Here is a 23,460-nt window from a genome sequence, read left to right as displayed (position 1 = left end):
CTGCAGAGAGAATCCTGAGGTCAGAAGGATGAGAAGTGGCTGAGGTGGTCCCACTATGGAGAGACAGGGCAGGGGCAATGATCCATTCTCTGCTTGGTTCCTGATCTTTATAGAGAGGAGGGTGCTATGGTGAAAGCCATCTGGCAATTTAAATGTGCCTTCGCTGCTCCACCTTCCTCTACCTGTCAGTGGCATGAACTTGGAACTGGGAAAGCAGAGTGGGACACAACGGTGAGGGATTCTTTACAGTGGCACTGAAGTATCTCTAAGAGCTGGGGTGCTAAAAAAAAAAAAAAGAATGAGAACAAAAAGTTCAGGATAGAAGGGATCAGCAAATAGCCTGGTTGAAACTAAGGACATGGTAAACTGGGAGAGAAAAGAATCCGTTAAGGAGCTACCTGAATTTTGGGGGAGGTAGGCTGTGAGACAAGGCGACTCAGAAACAGACTTTGACAGGACAGAGGAATGGAGGCCGGGATCTGTGGTGTCACCGTCAGTGGCCTCTCTGGTCGTTAACAAACTAATTCCAGCTGAGACGGCACCCCCAAAATTTTCTGGGAGGGTAACCCAGGGTTATTTAAGCTGGCATTGTTTCTTAGAGGGTAAGCAATTTATTTTAATTAAGACTTAATTTTTTAGAGCAGTTTTATGTTCAGTTTTAGAGAGGCAAAATTAAGGGGTAGGTACAGAGATTTCCCACATATGCCCTGTCCCTATACATGAATGGCCTCCATCATTATCAGCATTCCCCAGCAGAGTGGTACATTTGTTAAAATTGGTGAATCTGCCCTGATACATCATAATCCCTCCCGGTCCACAGTTTATGTTACAATGTCATTATACACTCGTACAAACCCACAGACCATACACCAACCACCAAGGGTGAACCGTAATGTAAAAACTGGACTCTGGCTTAGCATTTTAGTTTTGTTAATTTGTATATATTTAGAATTTTAAGTATTTGCAATATTTAAGGGAAATTAGCCCATTTGAGAAATGGCCAGTTTTAGATACCAACTTAAAATATGTAATTAAGAAATTGATCTAGGTTTGTGATTTTTATTTTTTTATTATTTAAAAACATTTTTTTAATGTTTATGTATTTTTGAGAGAGAGAGAGACAGAGCATGAGAGGCAGAGGGGCAGAGAGAGAAGGAGACACAGAATCCAAAGCAGGTTCCAGGCTTTGAGCTGTCAGCACAGAGCCTGATGTGGGGTTTGAACTTACAGAGTAAAAGATCCTGACCTGAGCCAAAGTCAGAGGCTCAACTGACTGAGCCACCCAGGTGCCCCTAGGTTTGTGAGTTTTAAATTAAAAGACATTCTAAAGTTACTATCAGTATTAGAATATTTGAGAGACTGTAAGGTTTGTCACATTTTAAAGTTTATTTTATTAGAGCTGTAAGAGATTTTTAGACAATTGATGTACTTATAAAAGATTAAGTATATTATCTCTTACATATTAATATTCATGTATTAAGTATATTTTATAATTTAATAGTATATAATAATTTAATATTTAAATTATAACATGTTATGTATTATTTATATATTAAATATTATAAACATACACATGGTTTAAAATGAGTGAGGTTCATAAACTGAATCTGTAAATGGAATCAAACATTAATTTAAAAATCTCTTAAATGTGATTAACATTTGCTACGTTTATGAAGATTAATAATATCTCTAAATTGAACTTAAAAGTTTAAGGAAGATCAAGATTTAAAAAAAATTTTAATGTTTATTTTTGAGAGAGAGAGAGAGAGACAGACAGACAGACAGACAGCACAAGTGAGGGAGGGGCGGAGAGAGAGGGAGACAGAATCTGCAGCAGGCTCCAGGCTCTGAGCTGTCAGCACAGAGGCCGATGCATGACTTGAACCCATGAACTGTGAGATCATGACCTGAGCCAAAGTTGGACACTTAACTGACTGAGCTACCCAGGTGCTCCAAGATGTAGATTTTTAAGTTTGTAACTTTAGCAGATTGAGGATTAAATGTGAGAAATCAAAGTAGCTCTCTGAAATCTTTTCTGTGTGAAGAGAGGGCCTTGAGATCACCAAAAAAAAAAAAAAAAAAAAAAAAATCTCATTATTTTATCAAGGGTCCCGTAGCAGCTCCTAGGTGTCTTGTCCCTCCCTGTGTTCAGTAGCTCTTACTTCCAGGTAGCCTGCCCTTAGAGGACAGCTGGCTAAGGCAGGATCCCATGGGGGAAGCCAAGGGCCTTGATGTCTGAGAGCCCTGGGGAGGTAGAGGCAGCTTTGCTCCCTTTTAGCTCAAGGGCATATTGATCTGCACCCTGGAGACTGGGCAAAAGGGCTAAGAGATACAAAGACAGCAGGGAAAGCAAAATGCGAGGGTAGACCACCGGGTAAGAGGCAGCGCTGGAAACAACAAAGGAACCAAAGATGGTAGAAGCTGTGGACACACATTTAGGAGAGGATTGTGGCTTAAGCACGAAACCAGCATGGTCACTGTCTCATTTTATAGATAAGGAAACAGACTCTAAGAGGTTAATGACTCACCAAGATCTCATGCCTAGTCAGAGGTACAGATGAGACTGAGGATTGGATCCTTTGACAACTCCTAGTTCAGGATTCTATTTAGCGCATTTCTTGGTATCTCATGCAGGGTAAATGGTTTTACTATCTTTACTCTTGATGGTCAACATCAAGGCAGAGCATGGGTTGGTGGTTCAGGTTTTACAATTTACCTGGAGGGCTACTGCCTGACTTCCAAGGCTTTGGATAGAAATTAGTTTTTAAATATACTCACCTCCTCCCTGTAGACCTCGAAGTCTCTTCTGGAATCTGGGCCTGAATCCTGGGCCTTTCAAAGCAACCCAGTTCTGAGGGGAATATCCTCAGGATTAAGATGTCTTATCCTGGTGGAGGTCTTAGGAGGAACACCCTTTTGTTCCTCTGAGGAACCTGTGCAAAATGCCAATATGGCGCATCCAGCTGGGATAGGTTCAGGTGGGAGCGGGAACAGGAGCAGTTTGGGCAATGGGCCTAGTGGGGAATGAGGGGCCAGTCGGTGTATCCTGGAAAATGGGAGGTTTCTGAATAAGGGTGGGGATAGAAGATCTGTTTTAGCAAGGCTGCCCCTGAAAGTAAAGAAATGGGGAGAGGCCCAAAGCAGGTGTTCTTGAATTTCATCCTCCAGCCAGCTCTCTCAGGGAGGAGCTTCCAAGGGATTTCCCTGAGGTGGGGTGAGGAAGCTCTGAGTGAGTGAACATCTCTAGGGAAGAAGGGCAGTGATGCCATCAAGGATTGTATGAAGTACAAAGGGGCCCTCATTTTGCATGTTTTTCCCATGGCCCTTACCACATCTACTGTGTTTAATAATATGCTTCATAACTGGGCGGGTTTGCAGAACTATTGTAGTAACCTCTCTAGGGAGACAACGTAGGCAATAGTATCCGCATTTTCTGACTGAGGAATCTAAAGTCCCAAAAGGACAAAAACGTGCCTAAAATAAAAAACCTAGGAAGAGGCAGGGCGTGATTTCTGAACCTGAACCCACTCCTCCTACGCCTTTCTTCCATTCTTCTTCTTTTCCTTCTCTTTTTAAAGGCTTTATTCGTTTTTCTTCTTTATGGAGGCAGTATATGATCCTTGTTAAATGTTATTAAATATATTAATATGGAATAAAATATAGATCAAGAAAATAAAATTTGAAAAGAAGAAAAAATTATAATTCTGCCACTTAGAGATGATCACTATTAACACCTTGATGTATGTCATTTTACATTCTTTTCTTTCTATCTTTACTCTTTTTTTTTTTTTTTTTAATTTTTTGTTTATTGTGGTGCCTGGTGGCTCAATCAGTTCAGGGTCCGATTTTGGCTCAGGTCGTGATCCCACGGTTCGCAAGTTTGAGCCCTGCATTGGGCTCTACGCTGATAGCTTCAGAGCCTGGAGCTTGCTTTGGATTCTGTCTCCTCTCTCTCACTTGTGTTCTGTCTCTCTGTCTCTATCTCTTTTATTTATTTATTTATTTATTTATTTATTTATTTATTTATTTATTCATTCAACGTTTATTTATTTTTGGGACAGAGAGAGACAGAGCATGAATGGGGGAGGGGAAGAGAGAGAGGGAGACACAGGATCAGAAACAGGCTCCAGGCTCTGAGCCATCAGCCCAGAGCCCGACGCGGGGCTCGAACTCACGGACCGCGAGATCGTGACCTGGCTGAAGTCAGACGCTTAACCGACTGCGCCACCCAGGCGCCCCTCTCTATTTCTTTTAAAAATAAACATTAATACAATTTAAAAAATGTAAAGTTTTTGTTTATTTATTTTGAGAGACAGAAAGAGAAAAAAAACGAGTGGGGGAGGAGCAGAGATGAAGAGAGAGAATCCCAAGCAGGCTCCGCACTGTCAGTGCAGAGCCCAATGCTGGGCTTGAACTCATGAACTCTGAGATCATGACCTGAGCCAAAACCAAGAGTCAGATGCCTAACTGACTGAGCCACCCAGGTGCCCCCATTTTGCATTCTTTTCTATGCATACAATATATATCATTATCAGTATGGTCTCATACAACTCATAATTTTTATAACATAGTTTTTTCTCCTTGTTTTCTTTCTTTCTTTCTTTTTTCTTTTCTTTCTTTTTTTTTTTTTTTTTTTTTGCATTGGTCCAGAGAGAGGGTAGAAAAGAGCCTTTAAACTCTTAAAAATTTTTTTTGACCAAAGTAATGTATGTATGTAATAAAAAAGTCAAAACAATACAACTCTTAAATCAAGAAATGTTTTCCATGCCCATCCTACCCCATACTTGATTCCATCTCAGAGGCAACTACTTCTAAATCTTAAAACTTTCTAAATAACAAGCTTATACTGCTGCTTGTCAGTTTTTCAGGTTTAGATATTATGCATTGACTTCCTCTCTGTATGATGATTTGGTTTCTTACTTTTGTGTCCCCCTTGTCTCTTACTCTTCCTTTCCTCCCTTTCTCCAAATATGGCCATAATACTGGTAATATGGATTAAATGAACATTCAGTGATCACATTTCTACAGGCGTGTAAATATCATTAAGGCTGAGCCTTATAGGGTACTGGGATTGTTCTTCCTATTTTATGTAACTCTTTGCCCCTGGAGTTAATAACTTGACTTATTTTTGTTTTAATTTGCTTGGTTTACTTGCTTTGTTTTCTATACAGAGCTCTCCCACATAACTGTTAATCACATCTTGATCTATTATTATTCTTCTCAAGAGAGAAGCCTTCTAGAGGCTCCTGTCTCCCTTCCCCTGTCAGGACTGGTGGCTCTCCAGAACTGCTACGTATTTTCATCACCATTACCTTGGACTTCCCTCCTCTCTCCTGATTTGGATCGCCTAGTTCTGACTCCTGTGTCTTATGTCTTGGTTTACTCTCTTGGTTTTATTGTATATACTATCCAGGAGTGGCCTGAGACTGCTTATATGCTTTTTACCTTACTGCATTTAAAGTTCACCCTTTTAATGGATGAGGAAATAAATGTTGGTTTTGTTTTCAACTCAAACCAAGAAAAGGAATTCATCCTACGTGGAGCCCATCAATTCCTGTTCCCAGAATTAGGGTCAAATTTGTTTTCTTTTGAAATTCAGCAAGCTTTTTACACTTGGAAACTTTGATTTGCATTGACCTTAATCACAGGGCAGTAGGAAAAAATAGAAGAAAAATCTTTATCTGAAAATCCAAGCTGTGACTTTCCTTCTATCGGAGGAAAGAATGGCATAAAGTTTGCTCAATTTAAAGAAAAGGGGAACTCGAACTGAGTATCTTCAGCCCACCCACAGTCTCCCCACTTGGAGACTCTGGCAGGCGATGTGCAAATTGTCACATGTGGCTGGCCTGGCTCTTTCCCAGATTTCTGCCCTGTATGTGGCCTGTCAGCTCTCAGATGTGGTCCGGTGCTTCGTTTGCCACATTTTATTTCAGTAAAGCATACAAGCCTTGGACAGGTGCTGGGGATATTGTGGTGGCTTCTGAAATCGTTTCCCAGAAGGCAGTGACTCATCACAGGAAACCCCTTTGTTTTCTCTCTGACCTTCCCTCCGTTTCCTGCTCCACCCATCTGTGCGTGAGTTTTCACATTCCTCACCAACAGACAACAACTTATGTCTAACTTTGGTCAAGAGTGGTAAGTGGAGATAGTTTTGGGAGTATGTTGGGACCACCTCTTCCAATAGCAGTGCCCATAAGGGCAGCTGGCATGTTCTTAATGCCTTGGCATCTCCCCGTTGAGGTATGGGTCAATTTCCATTCTATGACTCCTGGAAAATCCCTTTTTCTGTGTCCCTAACCAGATGGACTGTCACATTGTAAAGGAGGTGGATTGGCTGTCTTAGGCTTTGTAATAAATGACTGCTTTTGTTCAACTCCTTTTCTAGAAAATATACATCACTGTACACTTAGTAACAAGCGTTTAATTGTTTTTGATGGATGTAAACTAACTCAAAGAGGATGGTTGCGCTTGTTGACCCACAGTGCTTCATATACAGTCAGGGTCTTCAATGGATAAGTGTTGAAATGAATCTTACAGTTCAGATTCCTACATGTTTAGAGTTAGAAGGGAAGTTAGAGACTATCTGGTTTTGCTTCTTCATTGTTTTTAAAGTTTATTTATTTATTTTGAGAGAGAGTGTGTGTGTGTGAGAGAGAGAGAGAGGGGGAGAGGAGCAGAGAGAGAGAGAATCTCAAGCAGATTTCGTGCTGTCAGTGCAGAGCCTGACATGGAGCTCAAACCCATGAACTGTGAAATCGTGACCTGAGCCGAAACCAAGACTCAGATGCTCAACTGACAGAGCCATCCAGGTGCCTCAGCTTTTTCATTTTATAGGCAAGGATCTTGAGGCTCAATGAAGTTACTTTCTCATGGTCACCCACTCAGGTCCTGGCCTCGTTGGTCCTGGCCCTTCTGACACTGTCTATATGCTCATGCCTGCCTCTGTAGGGCTCTCTAGTTGTACTCCAGTCCCCACTTCCAATTGCTCCCCTTCTTCACTCTCTACTACCTTGGAGCCTTCAGCTGGCAGAGAGACCCTTCTGAAAGGTCTCACCCTTCCTGTCACTGGATTCCCTTGAAGTCCCTCCGTGGCCAGGCCTTTTTCCAGACTGCAGGCATATTCAGACTACTGACTTTGGTTTCCCTTGGCTGAGAATCCATGACTTTCCATGAAGAGTGTGTTTCAAAGTAGTTCTTCAAAAATTCAATGGCACAATACTCACTAAAGAAAATTTGAAGGCACAAACAAGTGTTTTTTAACTTTTCTGGTGTTTTCTTTGGACATTCCCCACCCTAGCCCTCCCTTCCAAGGAATAGGTTGGTTATTTGATTTGTTGTAATCATCATCTTACTCATTCAATTTTGTATCCCACTATTTTCCACTTGTGTTTTTTCAGTATAACTCTATGGGAGAAGGATTGGGAGCAAATACTAGTCTGCTTTTTTATGAAACCTTCTATTAGAACACTGTTGCTTATTTAGAAAAATAGGTTCCTCTCCTTTTTGGTTGGGCAAACCACAATGTTCATGTCCACGGCTATTTTGAGGGGACAGGAAACATGCTCCTTATATCCCCTACATCTTCCTATCTTCCCCACTACCCCATATGGGGGAGCTGGGGTTGAATTCTCTGTCACTGCCAATGGGACACTGTACTTCCTGATAGTCTATGAACCAGAACCCTTCCTCTGCCACCACATCCATGTTCAATCCTTATTTTTTTTTCTTTCTTAAGTAGGCTTCATGCCCAGGATGGAGCCCCCTGTGGGGCTTGAACTCATGACCCTGAGATTAAGACCTGAGCTGAGATCAAGAGTCAGACGCTTGACCGACTGAACCACCCAGGTGTCCCCACATTCAATCCTGTCTTCTAGTCTCCATGACGGTAAGAGCTTGACCCCACCCATGATGTTGACCCGTTTGCCATCTCTGATCTCTTGTTTGTTGTGAAGGAATCTGTCATAAAATAATCATCCATGAAGCCTGCACACTGTACAGCTCTGTGAAATCAGCAACCAAGTCTTTCTTAAGTCTTTTGCATGTCTCTATATCACCAGTATGATGCCCAGCATACAGAAGACACCTAAGAAATGTACAGTGGGTGAATGAATGGGTAACTCTAATTGTGATTGCAGAATAGTCTTCCTGTTTGGTGACTCCAAAAGCAAAGCCACAACTGTGATGAGGACATTCTCTCCAGAACATTTCCTACCACCAGGGAAAAAACAAACTGAATCAAATACTGAAAGTCAAGAAGGCTGAGAATTATCTTGGATAGGAATAATGGTCCCTGGTGTCTCAGGTTCTTTCTTCTTACTTCTCATAGTCCACAGACCGTGCATATTACAAAATCCTTTTTATCATGTAAGAATCTCAAATGCCTGATTTTTCTTTTGTTATTTTCCTTAATTTTGAAGCAAAAGTGGTTTATTTCCCAAGATAGGAGCAGCAAGCTCCACTTTAAGGGAAAGCCCAAATCTTCATAAATTTTCTTCAACACCTCAAAATCTTGGTCATGGGCTAACCTTGCTTGTGACGTAGAATTGTTTCTCGATGGAAGACTACTCGGCAGTAAAAAAGAATGAACAAAGTGGTAGATACAACAACCTGAATGAATCTCAAAATAATTTTGCTGGTGAAAGAAATCAGAGCAAACATCAGTGTATACTGTATGATTACACTTCTATAAAATTCTAGAAAACGCAAACTAATTTCTAGTGACAGATAGTGGTTGCCTTGTAGGTGGGATGGGAATAAGTAGGAGGCAGGGATTTTTTATAAAAGGACACCGGAAAACTTTGGGATGTGATGGGTATGCTCATTGTTATGACTGTGGTGATGACTTCACAAGTGTGTGTGTATGTCACAGCTTGTCGAGTTGTACATTGTAAATACGCAAATTTTACTGGATGCCATTTATACACCAATAGAGGTGTTTTTAAAATTGTTTCAAAGAAATGGAGTCCTCTGCCCCACCTTATATTTCCTACCTCACTTTCCAGCTTCCTCCTACTAAAAGGGGATCATACCCAATTTTGTTCCTAACGTGCAGTCAATCCTTTGTTATGATGGACACTGACAGTTCTTTGCTTCTTCTGGAAGTAAAGAAAGTATTTAAACTGGGTCATTGTTGCCTCCCACGTGATTCTCAGCCCCTCCAGAATGCTATAAAGAAGGTTGCCCTCTTCTCCTGTCTGTAGCCATTTAGGGACTGCCCCCCTCTCCCGCCCTCCCCACCATAGCTCCAGTGACAGGTTTTTGAACAAACAGCCACTGTTTGTGTAGCTGGCACTGGCATTACTGCAAGCCTGGGTGGGCCGTGACTTCCCAGAACCAATGATAACCATTCTCAGACCTTTCACATGTTTTGAAGATGCTCTTCAAAATACCCATTGGTTTGTTCTACACAGGATGGCCTGAGACATTGACCTGCCAGTGTTTGCCTGTTCCTTCTCCTACATTTCCTTCATCGCTCTCCAAGGTGCCTTAGGATTAGGTAAGGTCTAAATTAGTAGTAAGAAATGCAGACAGATCTCCTGAGGAAGTCAGCATTATTCTGTTAGAGATATTTCTAGAACCTAAGGAAGAATTGGGAATAAGACCTTGGAATATATAGATGTGGGATGTCAATAACCTGCTGAGGTGTTGGCTCTTCTCTCACCTTGCATAGATAAGAGGTTCAGGGTTTAGGTGGTTGAGTAGCAAAGCCCTCAAGTTAGAGCAGGGCTACTCACACCTGTGCTGGTCTGGGAACAAGGTAAGAAGTTGAGAGCAAGTGTTTAGAAACTTTTATAGGAACATGCTAGCATAATTTTATAACTGTTGGATCTAATAAAAAAAGTTGGGCTTATATTTTGCATGCCTTTTACTTTAAACTCTTTTTTTAGCAATTTATTTTTATTTTACAAAAGTTGTAGTTCATCATGGTTTGGAAATTACAAAGAAAATGAACTGGCTCTTCACTACAGATTATTTGAGAACAACTGAGCTAGTTCCATGGCCTCCAGAAGGCAGTTCCGGACAGCTTTCTTCCAAAGATGTGGTGGATGAGCGAGGGAGAGATGTGGACAGTGCCAGGGAAGAGGAGGACAAGGAGTCTCCCTCTGTCTGTAGTTCCTTCTCCTTGACCAAGCTACACACGCATCCCTGGGAAGCATTACACCAAGAACAGCCACAGTTGAGACAAAATTGGAGGGGACTGCAATAAGAGGAGGGACAGGAAAAGCTGTGGTTATCACCTGGAACTCCTGACTTATCAAATGTCCTTTATCATGGACTTTAGGGGCAGGTGGAGGAAGCAGCTGAGAAATAAGGATTTGAGGGGAACCAGAGCTCACCACTCAGCAGTCTGGAATGAGCTGAAATTGTGAGTCCCACTCAAGAAAATTCCCTACGTTTAAGATGCTTATATAACCCAGGAGGAGGAGGAGAGAGGCTGTCAATCATTGCCCTGTAATACATGTAGATACACTGACATATTCTTGTGGAATCACTGACTGGAGGAATCGTCCCCAAAGAAGACAGAGAGGGACAGAAAAGCTTTAATGAAAAGAGGTGGGATCAGAAAAAGGCTAAGTGTAAAATGGCTTCATTATCTATCTTAAAATGGGGAGTCTTTACCATCATATTTTAGAGCTGTCTGTGCTGGTGTCTGCTCTGTTTTTGTAGTTAATCATGGTATGAGGTGATACTCAGTTTCCCAGGGGACATGAAATAGACTATTGACCTGCTGGCCTTTGAAGCAGTCAACCGACAACCCCTTTGCTATCCCATATCCTGGAGAGGTGGTAGGATGAAGATGATACCTTTGTCTCACTGCCTCTCTTACATGACTCAGTATGCCTTCCGTCACTGTTGCTGACAATGATGTGCTCCTTGACTGAGAGGAGAGAATCAGGTTGGGTGGGTTCCGGCTCTTTAATGTGAGAAAAGCTTTTGTGTCTTAGCTTTGGGAAAGAAAGGAAACACCCAGCCCTCTTGTTTTTTTGTTAAATTAGAGGGTGCTTTCTGCCTTGTAAATTCTCCTGAAATATATGTTAGCTTTGCCTTGGTGATGACGCAGACATGTCTGAGTGTGCCTGCTGTGTGGCAATGCATTATTTCTAGTCCAAAGTGTTGGGTCTCAGGAAACGTTGAGATTAGACCTTAGTCTCATGTTGGTTGGTGGTACGCCAGAAAGAGGGGCCTGCAGCATGGTGGGCTGCATCGTAAAGCAGAAGCAAGCTGGAAAACTCGGCTACATTTTCTCCTGTGCCAAATCCAAGTCAGTGACAGTGCGGTCATAGTTACTTACATTCAGGGATGCTTCGCAAGGTCTGGACCCAACTGCAAAGAGTTTTAAAGGACAAGAGTAACATGAAGGCTGTTACCAGCTACCAGACGATGCTATAGTAATTTGTAAAGCCAAGCTGGCCCCTTCTGGGGCGGAAGTGACTGACTCCCTCGATCAGGGAGACCAGGCTGTGGTTCTAGGTCTTTACTTCTCCCAGTTTCCTGCCCTGAAATAGTCAGGGATGGCCTGAAATAAAATTCAACCCACATCCATTGCCCCTGAAAATGTATAATCTGTTTGGCTAACAAGACTGGTCCAGTATGAAACAATGTAAGAAAATATTAGATTGTGGCAAAGATTACAAGTTATACAGGTGTTTCAAGCAAGAGGGGCTGATGTGGGTTTGAGGACTCAGGGAAGGTTCCTGGAAGAGTAGGGCTTGAACTGGCACAGAGTCCTTCCCTCCTTTGGAATGGGGTTTGCATTCTGGACTTAACGTTGGATGAATAGATAAGATCTCTGGGCCACAAGATGGGGAAAATAACCACTACGTCCTACACTTTCTGTGAGCATTAAATCCTAGCTGAGTAAGTGCTTAGTAATGTTCCCTCTCTTCCTTCCTTTCCATGGCTGCAAGGAGTTCCTTCTGGGATGAATTCCTGGGAATGGTTTACCAATTTAGATGTGAAGCTTAGATTTGCAAGATTGTGATTTCTCCCTGTGGGGAGGCAGTGCCATAAACAAACCAGCAGTCAGTAACTCCTTTTCCTAACCATGCACCCAACTGGGCTAAGTATTTCTCTCTTGAACTCCAAGGCAGAACTTGTGCCCAGAGAGATGCTTTGCCCAAGTACTCACTTGGCTAAAAATACCAGAGTTCTCAATATTAATATTATGATTAATATTAATCAAGTTCTTAAGCAGTACAGCTTCCTTCCTAGCCTCTCTTCATTTATAAACATTTCCCCATTCTGCTATACCCAAAATAGGAAGTCCTAGCTCTATACTAGAGTATAGTTTTTTTTTTTATTATTTTTTTTAATGTTCATTTATTTTTGAGAGAGAAAGAGACAGAGCATGAGTGGGCGAGGGGCAGAGAGGGAGACACAGAATCTGAAGCAGGCTCCAGGCTGTGAGATATCAGCACAGAGCCCGATGTGGGACTTGAACCCACGAACCATGAGATCATGACCTGAGCCGAAGTCAGACGGTTAACCGACTGACCCACCCAGGAGCCCCTATAATTTTTCATTCTGGAAAAACAGCCCTAGGAATATGATGCCTTTAAAGTTTTTTAATCAGTAAGAAATTGGTCAGATAGGGAGGAAGTATAACATGATATATAAGACCATGGACTCTGGATGCAAAGTACCTGGACTTGCTTCCTGGCTCTGCCACTTTACTAGCTACGTGAGTTTGGGCAAATTATTTAATCTCTGGGTGCCTCAGTTTACTCATCTGTCAAGTGGGAAGATACTTGTGCACAGCTCACAGGGTTGCTGCGATAGGCAAATGAGTTAAGATTTATGTCAAGCACTTAGAGCAGTAAGTGGTCAATGTAAGTAGTAAACATGTGTTGGCCATAGTGAATATTATTATGTCCTAGTGAAATGGGGAGAAGGAATGTTTCAGGCCTTGATGGATGCTGTGCCCTAAAGAAAGGACACCAAGACAGCCCTCACTCATGGGTCCTGGTAACAATGGGAGGCGTAGAAAAGAACACTCTGAGGGAGATAGGGACCCAAGTGCCAAATCCTAATGAGGTCATGTTTGACCACTGACATTGAAATTCCCATCGGAGTGCCCATTAGAATTGGACAGTCTCCGTTCTAGAGCCTGGAATTCCTGGATACGGCCTCTCTGCCAGCCCGGCCCAAGGCTTGTTTTGATGAGGGTGACATGCTAACACAGGACTGAGTCAATAACAGGCCCTTTGTTGTGTCTCCTGGACCTCTGGATGCCACTGTACGGACACGTCCAGCTTGGCTGGCAGCTGGCATCTTAAGGGTTCAGGTTGTTATCAGATGGGCACTCACTAAGTGGAGTCCCTCCCGATCTGGCGGCGTGTGCTTTTGCGCACGTAGCCTGCATACCTCATATCTCTGCCTGGGCAATTACATCCCAGCCACCCTGCCCCATTCCAAGGCAGCCAGAGCCAGCTGGGACAGTGCTTGGGGAGGGAGCCAGGTGTTTTTCCCTTTCATCCTTTTTGATTCCGTAGGCATTTTCTCCTAAGCTTGGCTCTAACTGCAATGTCCAACATAGAAAAACAAATCCAAAAGGCAGGAGCTAAGCTAGATCTGCGCATGGTGCTGCATTTTGCTGTTCGGAAACGAAGCCAAAAGGCACAGCCTCTGTCCTCCGGGACAGAACACCTATAAGCAGCATGGCCTTTCCCCAGCTGCTGCCCGCCAAGTTAGGGTACTACATATATCTGCATATGAGTGGTTCACTGTCTGGTCTGATGTTCAGATCTATATTTAAGCACTAGTGTGGGTTTTGGAATCCAAGTGTGTAAAGTGCATGTCTGGGCATGGTCTCTTGGCCAGGCCTGAGGGTTTTCAACCCACTCGGCTGGTCCCCAAAGCTGGCCTCTTGCATCATAAGTGATCCCACGCAGTTCTGATGACATATGGTTTACGACAATTCACCCTGGTTTGGGAAATCTCCCTGCTAATGTTTTCTTATCTTGGCAGAGAGAGAACCATGTTAGAATATTAGCAATTGGTACCATTTATTAAACACATGCCATGCCCCAGGCAGCTTGCTAAGGGTGCTTTACACAGTGATTTCCCACAGTCTTCCTGCCAGCGCTCCAGTGGAGGTAGAGTGATCAGCTCTGCCTTACACATGAGGACACTGAAACGTGGTGATGTTAGGTAACTTGCTCAAGGCCACTCAGGTAGGAGGTGGGAATGCCAGTATTTGAACCAGGCGTTCTGATCCCCAGCACGTTCCTACTCACCATAGTGCCCACTGCTGTGGTGTCTCTCTGCATGCACATCTTCAAGGATTAATTCAATGCTCAAGAATGATCATCGTCGTTATTATCATTAGTTTAATCAGTCAGCAGCATACAGAACCTTCTCCCTGGTTGATACTTTGGGCTAATCTGCTACATCCTTGATGTTGGTATAATAATGCAAAAATTAAGTTATTTCCTTATTGATTTCTATTACTTTGATCCGACAGATATTTAGTGAGCATTTACTTTGTGCCGGGTATTATACTGAACCTAGGAAAGAGGGCCATTACACAGTACTTGCTTTCAAAGAACCACACGGTAGAAAAATAAATAATCTTCCTAATTCCCAAGATGGCCCACAAGGCCTTCTGAAATGGGCCCTGCCTTCCTCCCCAGTTTCATTGCTTTGCATTCTCTGCCTTTGTGTCCTTTTGTTTGTAGAGCTTCCTCCCGTCTCACAGCCTTTGTACCTTCTGTTCCATCAGCCTGAAATACTCCACATGTTTGCCCTCTTAACTCCTCCTCATCCTTCAGATCTCATCTGAAATCACTCTTCTTTAGGGGATTCTCTCACAATCCTATAGATTAGGTCACGTTCCCCCTATTATATCTTATCATAGCTCCCCCCCACTTTAAATTTTTGTAATTATTTAATTAATCCACCAGCTCCTTAAGGGCATGAATAATGCTATTGTTGTTCAGCACCAGTCTTGTAACACACAGTAGGTGCACATCAAGTACTCTGAAGTGAATGGGGATTATAAACAATTTATTAGAGCAAAAACTGGGATGTGTTAGTCCCCAGTCCTCCAAGAATCAGACATCAAGACAGGATTAAACGTGCCAGGATTTTATTAGGGAGGGAAGTTGGGAGGGTCATCAGACTGTGAAGCAAGTATGATCCTAGAGTGAAGAAGGGAAGAAAGGAAGGTGGGGAGGACCATCATATATATTCTGGTGCAGCCTGGGGAAAGTTCTGGGAGGCCAGCCAAAGTTGGACATCAGAGGAGTGACCCCTCTCCCCCATGGAACAGCGTGCTTCGAATCCCCGTCGCCTTCACTGATTGGCTGGGAGCGCCATGGGAGGCGTGGTCTGGCAGCAGGGCGCGGTGTTCAGAGGCAGCTGCAGGTGCTCCTTGAGTAGCTTCCTGCTCTTTGAGGGGCAAGTCTGAGGGGCTAGTTCTTCTGACTGTCATGTGATGGCTCCAAGACGAGGGGGGATGACACCCAATTGATAGGGAGGATGGAGATTACCAAATGTATGGCTTCCACAAAAGGGTGGGAAATCTTGATTTTGAGGCTCAGCAAGTATTTATTGAACACACACTATTCTTTGACACCGAGGAGGACACAATGGAATTGGCTATCCGTGGGCTCTCCTCGAACAGATTGAAGCTAGCTAAAAGACAAAGTAAGTTCACATGCCTGCTTCCTGAGCCTCAGCTTCCTTGCTTCTAAGATGAAGATAACTGCAATCTAGCTTGTGTGATGTGTGACAGGTAGATCTAGTGGCTTCTGTGAATAGGGTTGGGGCTCCGCAAACAAGATTTGAACGAATTTAAATAATAACAATTCCTTGCCTTCCCCAATTTTTCAAGCTTTTCTAGTCACTTCAGCAGGGCTGATAAATTTTCTAAGTTTTCGAAGAAACTTTTGGCTTGGGATGCCTGCTTTCTTTGTAATTACGCTCATCAACAGTCCCCTGGGGCTTTTTCTTTAAGAATATTTCAAGTAGAAGAACCGCAGTTTAAATATGTGATCAGCACTAAAGGAAGATTTAGTGTCGAGTTACTACATTGAAGGAAATCTCTGGGAAAAGGCTCTGTGTACTTGGCTCAGTGAGCTCACTTCAGGGGTTGGTTTCTTAACTCTTAACCCCAAGGCAGTGTTCAGTTTGTTCTGTTACAGTACAGTCATTGGGACATTGCTTAATCAGGTTCTTTCCATAGGTGAAGGCGGTGGATCCCTGAGGGAACTGGAGATGTGGGGTGGGGTGGATCTCCTCCCTTTTCCTCACTGCCAGAGCAAGGGGGTGGTCTGCCTTTGCCTTTCCCCATTCCCAGCACCCTTCTCATATATTCCTTTTTCAATACATTTCCCCCCCTTCAGTTTGCCCCCAAATGAATCCTATCTTGGTTTCACTTGTTGGGTTGGCCTGTTCTTTCTAGGAATGGGTTTTAATTCACAACTGTTTCCCAAGCAAGCAAATAGTAAATGCAGATACTGTGCCTCAGTATTCTCGTATATAGAATGAGGGGAATAGGGGCACCTGGGCGGTTCAGTCGGTTAAGTGTTGGACTCTTGATTCTGGCTCGGGTCATGATCTCACTGTTTGTGGGATCAAGCCCTGTGTAGGGCTCTGTGATGACAGCACAGAGCCTGCTTGGGATTCTGTCTCCTTCTCTCTCTGCACCCCCCCCCCCATTGTGTGCATTCATGGTCTCACTCTCTATCTCTCTCAAAGTAAATAAAGAAACTTAAAAAAAAAAAAAAACAAGAATGAGGGGAATAGACTGGCTAAGGCATAAGATGAATATATGAAATGTGAACTACTCTAAAAAAAAGTATCATGGGAATGAAGAAGAAACAGGTTTTCTGGGTGAGGAGGCAGCATTTGATCCCAGATTCAGTGTTAATCATTGAGAAAGGAGTGAAAGAGACCCCATACTGATGAAGTAGCCTGAGCAACAGCAAGGTGTGTTTGCCATGCCCCGCGGAGACAGGTAATTTGTAATGGCTGGAAGATACGGAGGGATCCAAGGACAGATGAGAAGAAAAAAGTGAGATGGTGGGTAAGCTATGGCAGTCCTTGAAAAGCTCGTTCAGGAACATCATAGGTCAAGGAGAACCATTGATGTTTTGGAAGCAAGGGGACAAAGTTTGAGCTATTTAGGAAAAAATACCTAGGTAAAGGACAAAAAACGAGGCAGAGTAATACAGTAATTTAGGTGAGAGAATCATTTCTGTAGAAATGAAAATAAGAGGGCAGATCTGAGAGGTAGAATGATGGGGGAGTAGAGAAGAAGATGGTTTTGAAGGTAACCCAAGGTTTCAAGTCCATGTATACTGGGTCAGGGAGGGACACCACTGAGTAGGGGAACTGAAGACGAGATGTCTGCTAAGCTGAGAATGGGGATCTTCACAACAGATCATGTTGCATTTGACGGGTTGGCCAGATATGAGTCTGGATATGATACTGGAAGTTCAGATCTGGAGATCAAGAATGTGGTCAGAGCTGAAGATGAAGATGTGGGAGCTGTCATCACAGGGATAGTAGTTGAAAGGGCAAGTTGTTTCGCTTCCTCAATCACCTAAAGAAAAGCATGGGTTTCCAGTTGTATGGGTGAGAGCAGGTGGAGGGATGGTCTCTGGTGCCGGGATGGCTCGTCCTGATCCCTGCAACACAGTCCTTGGATCTTTGAGATTCCAAGAAAAGGGCATATTAGCCTTATCCTCCTTCACTTAGCTCAGCTTCGCCTCTTGTCCCTCAGTTGTCCAGCTTCTAATTCTGCAAACAACAGCTGGAGAGCATGAGTGAGGGCCAACTCGGCAGCTGTGTGTTGGGAATCAAGAAAGCATCCAGGATGAAGATACTGTCTGGCTACAGCTGCTGCCAAGATGGGTGTGTGTGTGTGTGTGTGTCAGAGAGAGAGAGAAAGGGAGGGAGGGAGGGAGGGAGGGAGGGAGAGAGAGAGAGAGAGAGAGAGAGAGAGAGAGAGACAGTGACAGTGATGGGGGGGGGGGTACTCATAGCCGGGAGTGGGTAAAAATTGCTGACCAACTTTCTTCTAAGGGTGGTTAATGAAATATTCTTAAAAAGTTTTAATTCTGTACCAGAGAAGATTTCACTTTGTATTTGATTCCAAATCCTAGTGATTGGAAAATCAGAAATCTACCTTTCTGGATCCTCCAATTGCTCACGACCATGCTTTGCACACACACCCTGGCTGCCCTGGCAGCTGAGTGTGCTCAAACACTCTGGGGTTGGCTGGAAGCTGCCTCTAGGCTGGTGCCTCAAGGAGGGATCTAGAAATATGTGAAAAGATTAAAAGTTCAAGAAAAGGCTGTTGTTCCCAATCCCAGTTGAAGAGAGGCCTCTTCCTGGAAAGTGATAAGGGATTTGTGCATGTGGTTTTGTTCCTGGCCAAACATAAGTCTTGAGCTGGGTAATGTGTTTCTAATCATAATTTGGATTACCCCTCACACTAACCAAATGCTTGGTTGTCTGAGGAGGCCAATCCTCGGGCCCCAGAGAGACATGACAAACCTCCACCAAAAAGCTAGGAAACTCCCGGCCAGTAGGCACATTCTGAGACTGGTAGGCTACAACTGCAGTCTCTCTGTGCTGGGAAAGGCTGGAAATTACTGTTCACAGTGTGTGGGCTTCTGCAGCCTGGAGCTGTCCCCTTTGGTCACTGTTGATATACTCCTCTCAGGGACCAGCTGGAAATGGCTGGCTCAGGCCAAGCTGAGCCACTGGGGCCATGTGGGGTTTGGAGGCGGGGCTCCCAGAAGGAAGCCAGAATGAATATTGAGACACCAGTGGCTCCCAGGTTTCTCCCAGGTCTTTTTTTTGGCAGATAGGAGAGAAAACCAAAGAGGTAGGGCAAGCTAAGTAAGAGTTAGCATAAAAGCCTCTTAGGGGCACCTGGGTGGCTCAGTCAGTTAAGCATCCGACTTTGGCTCAGGTTACAGCTGTGAGTTTAAGCCCCACATCAGGCTCTGTGCTGACAGCTCAGAGCCTGGAGCCCGCTTCGGATTCTGTGTCTCCCTCTGTATCTCTGCCCCTCCCCTGCTCACACTCTGTCTCTCTCTCTCTCTCAAAAATAAATACACATTAAAAAAACGTTAGCCTCTTAGATCATCCATATTCATTAAGACGGTTACTATGAGTTTGCAGTTCACTGTCGAGGGCCACACAAATTTTGCTGATTTTGAATGTAGCCAACTTTTAAGAACAATGTCACCCAATTTGGAAATGCAGAGTTCTTTATGAAGGAAGCCCTGCACTTCAAGAGTACAAAATGGGCTAGGAAATGAGAAAAGGGTGGTTTTGCTAAGTCAGGATATGGGAGGCTTAGAGAAGATAAATGAATAAAAGGCAGGCAATTTCACAAATGAAAATGGATTCCATTTCATTAATGATGTGCAGGAAAACTTTACGTGATTATTAGCACTTATGGCATACAGATGACATGGGCCCCACCCCCGCTGCGAGCATAGGACAGGATGTGAATTCCACTGCTTTGTCACCATTGAAACCTCTCTCTCTCCCTCTCCCTCTCTCTTCCCTGGCCCCCTCAGTCCCCACACGTGCATACATGTGGTGTGGTTTCAAAAGAAATGTTGGTGGTAGTTTAGAGGGCAAGACATATAATTGTTGTGTTTCTCTTTTCAGCTCTTAGGAGGAAAATACCCAAGAAGAGGTGATTAATCACTGTCTGAAAAGTGCTTTGAGATCCTCTGAAGAAAGGTAATTACAAGTATGAGACGTTGTTCCTGGATGTGTGATTATATGTGATTATATGTTAGAGTGGTGCTAGACTGCTTCAAATGCATTCCTCTCCTACATCTCCAAACAGGAGAGGGCTGGGATGTGGGAGGGGGGAGGGACTAGGAGGAAGAGGAGATATTGGAACAAAGACCATATGTAGCGTTTCATGTCAAGCGGGAGGAAGCCAGCCTGGGGACCTGGGGTCTATGCAGAAGATGGACATTTGAGAGCGGAACCAGGACTTTCCTTTGTTCCCCGGGAGAGTTTGCCTTCACACCCCTTTACAATCCGTACTCTGTGGACTTTTAGGGTGATCTCTTTGTTCAGGTTTTCCCCAAGAAGTCAATGACTGTGTATCATCACAGGGGAAACCACCTTCAGTTTTCCAAGAGAACTGGAGGATTGTTTTCCGGGTAATTGTTACGTGGGTAATAATCATTGATCATTAAAACCTTTATTATTCTCTGCACTTAAGGAGCTGCTTTCCTTAGAAAGTCCCGTATCTTCTCTCCAACCACGTCGTATTTTGAGAGGAGGGGGGCTCTAATGTGCAGTATGTAGCCAGAGTGAGGCCACCTCTCAGACTGTCAGCGGTCTCTGACCTCAGGGGTCCAGAAACAGTAGAGGGTGTTGGTTAAACCTCAGATCCAGAGCCGGCTTGAATTCTGGACCTGCTGCTCCTACTCACAGCACTTGAGGCACGTTATTCAAGCCCTCAGAGTCATGGTTTCTTCATTTGTAAATTGGTTAGGAATGGTATCTACTTCTTTGAGTTATTGTGAGCATTCAAAGAGTAATCGTACATAACACAGGGCTTCATAGGTTGGAAGGGCCAAGTGTTTGCTGTTGAAGCTTCTGTTGCTGCTACTACTATTTCCTAAGAAACTACAGGCTCGTTTAGAACAAATTATTTAGAGCAAATGACTACTACTGCCATCATTAATAAAGTCTCCTAAAGAACTAAAGGTTGATTTAAAGCAAAATGCTCAAGCAGCTAAGATTATTTTTGGCACTCTTCCACTTCTGTTCTCAGTTTCTCCCTTTTTGTTTTGGTTTTTCCAAATTTCTGACACATTACCAGGGCTTAAAGTTTTAGTGATGTGTTCCACATATCCCCTAAGAATGTAAGCGACTTAAGGTACAGATACCTCCAAGGATGAATTCAAGGAGACTGAAAGCTTGACTTTTTTGTGAAAAGCAAAGTAATAAAACTTACTGACCTCTCGAACTTTGAAGCTGGACTTGAGGGACCATCTAGTTCAAACCCAGCATAGGCAAAGGACTCACCTTTGGAGGCGGGCATAGTTGGTTGATCGGAGAATGGGATTTGAGTCTTGGGTTAAGTTAGACTTAAATTAAGAGCTATGATCACATAAAACATGGTATGACTGCTTGTGAAGCTACTTCTCCTGAACTACCCTGTGGCAATGTGCCATTGGTCTCCATAAAAAGATGTTATAAGATTGCCCATAAAACTGTATTTTGTGCACTAAAGGAGATGTAGCTGAAGCGTCCTCCTGGTCTCTTTATGAAAACACTCGAGTGGCCATACCATTCAGTTCTAAGTACCGGGAACAGCTGGCACTTCTGGAACAACTGTTTGTTTTCATCTGATGAACGTCATGAACGTTTTATGTGATCATTGATCATGTGATTAATGCTTGTCGCACTGGCTGCTAGGAAGCTCAAGGTCAAATTGATATTCCACCTCTATGAATAGAAGCCAATAGCTACTACAAATTTCAGATGTTCACTGCAGCTGAAAACTTTATAGCTCCTTTTCCTAAGCTGTGCTCACTACAGTAAGCTGGGAACACATCCTATGACACAATGGATATTTCTAGGGGGAAAAGGGAGTTTTGGCGCACTTTATATTGCATACTTTGCTTCCTTCTTGGATATTCTTGATGCTTATATGGGTATCTTAAATGTTCTGAGAAGCCTGATAGTTTCAAATCAAATACAAAGAAAAAAAACCTTTTTAAACCTGTACTTGTAAAACTTGTTTGACCGCAGAATCCTTTAAAAATGTTATCTCCAAAGTCTAGTTTTATTTGAAATATGTTTTGGGAAATGCTACCTCTCAGTAACATGTAATCAAATCCTGTTTTTTGGATTTATGTCAGTACACAGGTTGGTTCTTGACTTGAGTCTTCCTACTTTTGCATAGCAAGGAGAGAGTTCAGGTGTGTATATTAGATCAGTCAACTGATGAGGTCCCTTTGAGCTCAAAAATTTGGTGATTCCTGATTAACAAATGAAGAAAAGTTTTTCACAAGTGTCTGCTTATGGAATTAAGAATTTAAGTTTACTGACATGAAGACTAAAGTTAGAAATTAAAACGTTGTGTAATATTTCTGACATTCTTTATTATATCTAATCTAAAAGATTGCTTTAAATATCACGTTTTTAGGGGTGCCTGAGTGGCTGAGTTGGTTAAGCATCTGACTCTTGATTTTGGCTCAGGTCATAATCTCACAGTTCATGAGTTCAAGCCCCACATTGGGCTTTGTGCTGACAGTGCGGAGCCTGCTTGGAATTCTCTCTCTCTTTCTCTCTGTCCCTACCTTACTCATGCTCCCTCTCTCTCCCTGTCTCTCTCTCTCTCTCTCAAAATAAATAAATAAGCTTGAAAAACAATTTTTTAAAAAAATCATATTTTTAAAAACAACCCCTAGGGATATAAAACAAAGATAAAAATTTCCTTTGAAAAGCATCAAAGTCAAAAAGTTATAAAATTTTCATCTGAACTCCTGTTTGGTTGTAGAATTTAACCCCTCTCCTTGCTCCTTTGATAAAGGCTTACATAATCGGGGTGATGCAACTTCATGGTGTATCTTGAGGGGATTGTGCAACTAGGTTTACTCCTCAGACGTGTGCCCCATGCAGAGCCTGTGATGTTCATTTCACAGGCACCTTTGCCTTTACGATCCCTTCCTCTCCACTCTCCATTAAAACTCAACAAACAAAAACAACAGCAAGGACCTCAAACCCCAGCCACATATATATTACTTGGGTGGGAGCCTGGGACCTGCCTTAGACAACGCACTCAACTTCTGGGGTTGCTTCATCCCTTTGACCGGTGAGCTAGACCCAAGGGGAAATTTTGCGAAGGAAAATCACCTTCAAAGAGAAGGGATAGGCTGCAGGGAGAAAGCATAGGTGCTCCTGCTCAGGTCCTTGGTTGACATTCAACTCCTTCAGCAGCCTACCTAACATGTCACCATAAACCCAGCGGCTTTCATTGCCTTTCTCTTTGTGTATGACTGTGGAAGCTGTGCGATTTTGTTATTGCTCTGGGCCACTTGTCTCTCCGATTGTATTTCTGTGCTTTTCCTCCATGTTTGACAATGCCTACCATGTATCAGGTATTATGTCACAAAATTGCCTATGCCCCTGTCCTTGACCTTGAGGAGTTCACAGGTTAGAAGAGCAGATGGGCACTAGAAACAGTTTCCATTCAATGTGACAAAGACTCCAAAAGAGCCATGTATAATGACTAGGGAGGCAGTAACGGAGGTGACATTTGAGTCAAGTCTTAGAGAATGTGTTAGACACTGATTTTTCCATTAATAGAATTACTTTTCTGCTTAATGGCCACCAGCCTGCTAGAAGGAGAAGTATAAACCAATAACTTGCTTTGGATTAACTCAGGAGACTAACTGACAGAACCTATTAGCTAAAGGCTAGACTCTTATTTCAAGCAATTCAGTGAATGTTCAGGCCTTA

At 43.2% G+C, this 23,460-nt stretch overlaps 1 long non-coding RNA gene across 5 annotated transcripts in view; it reads left to right on the top strand.

Moving 5' to 3' along the window:
* Positions 1-7,381: 7,381 nt before the first annotated feature.
* The window catches only part of LOC109500802, a 66,083-nt gene continuing 50,004 nt past the window's right edge, over positions 7,382-23,460 (top strand). For 2 of the 5 annotated variants that reach the window (XR_006599506.1, XR_006599505.1), the window contains exons 1-3: positions 7,383-7,885; positions 9,411-9,496; positions 19,636-19,710. This is a non-coding gene — a long non-coding RNA (uncharacterized LOC109500802). Of the gene's footprint in view, positions 7,886-9,410; positions 9,497-19,635; positions 19,711-23,460 lie in introns of all 5 variants that reach the window. The other 3 variants (XR_006599507.1, XR_006599508.1, XR_006599509.1) reach the window with 3 other exon arrangements.

The sequence above is a fragment of the Felis catus genome, chromosome B3 (assembly GCF_018350175.1).
Source record: "Felis catus isolate Fca126 chromosome B3, F.catus_Fca126_mat1.0, whole genome shotgun sequence".
Taxonomy (NCBI): domain Eukaryota; kingdom Metazoa; phylum Chordata; class Mammalia; order Carnivora; family Felidae; genus Felis; species Felis catus.
The sequence above is the reverse complement of the archived record's forward strand: the minus strand, read 5'-3'. Positions and strand labels throughout refer to the sequence as shown.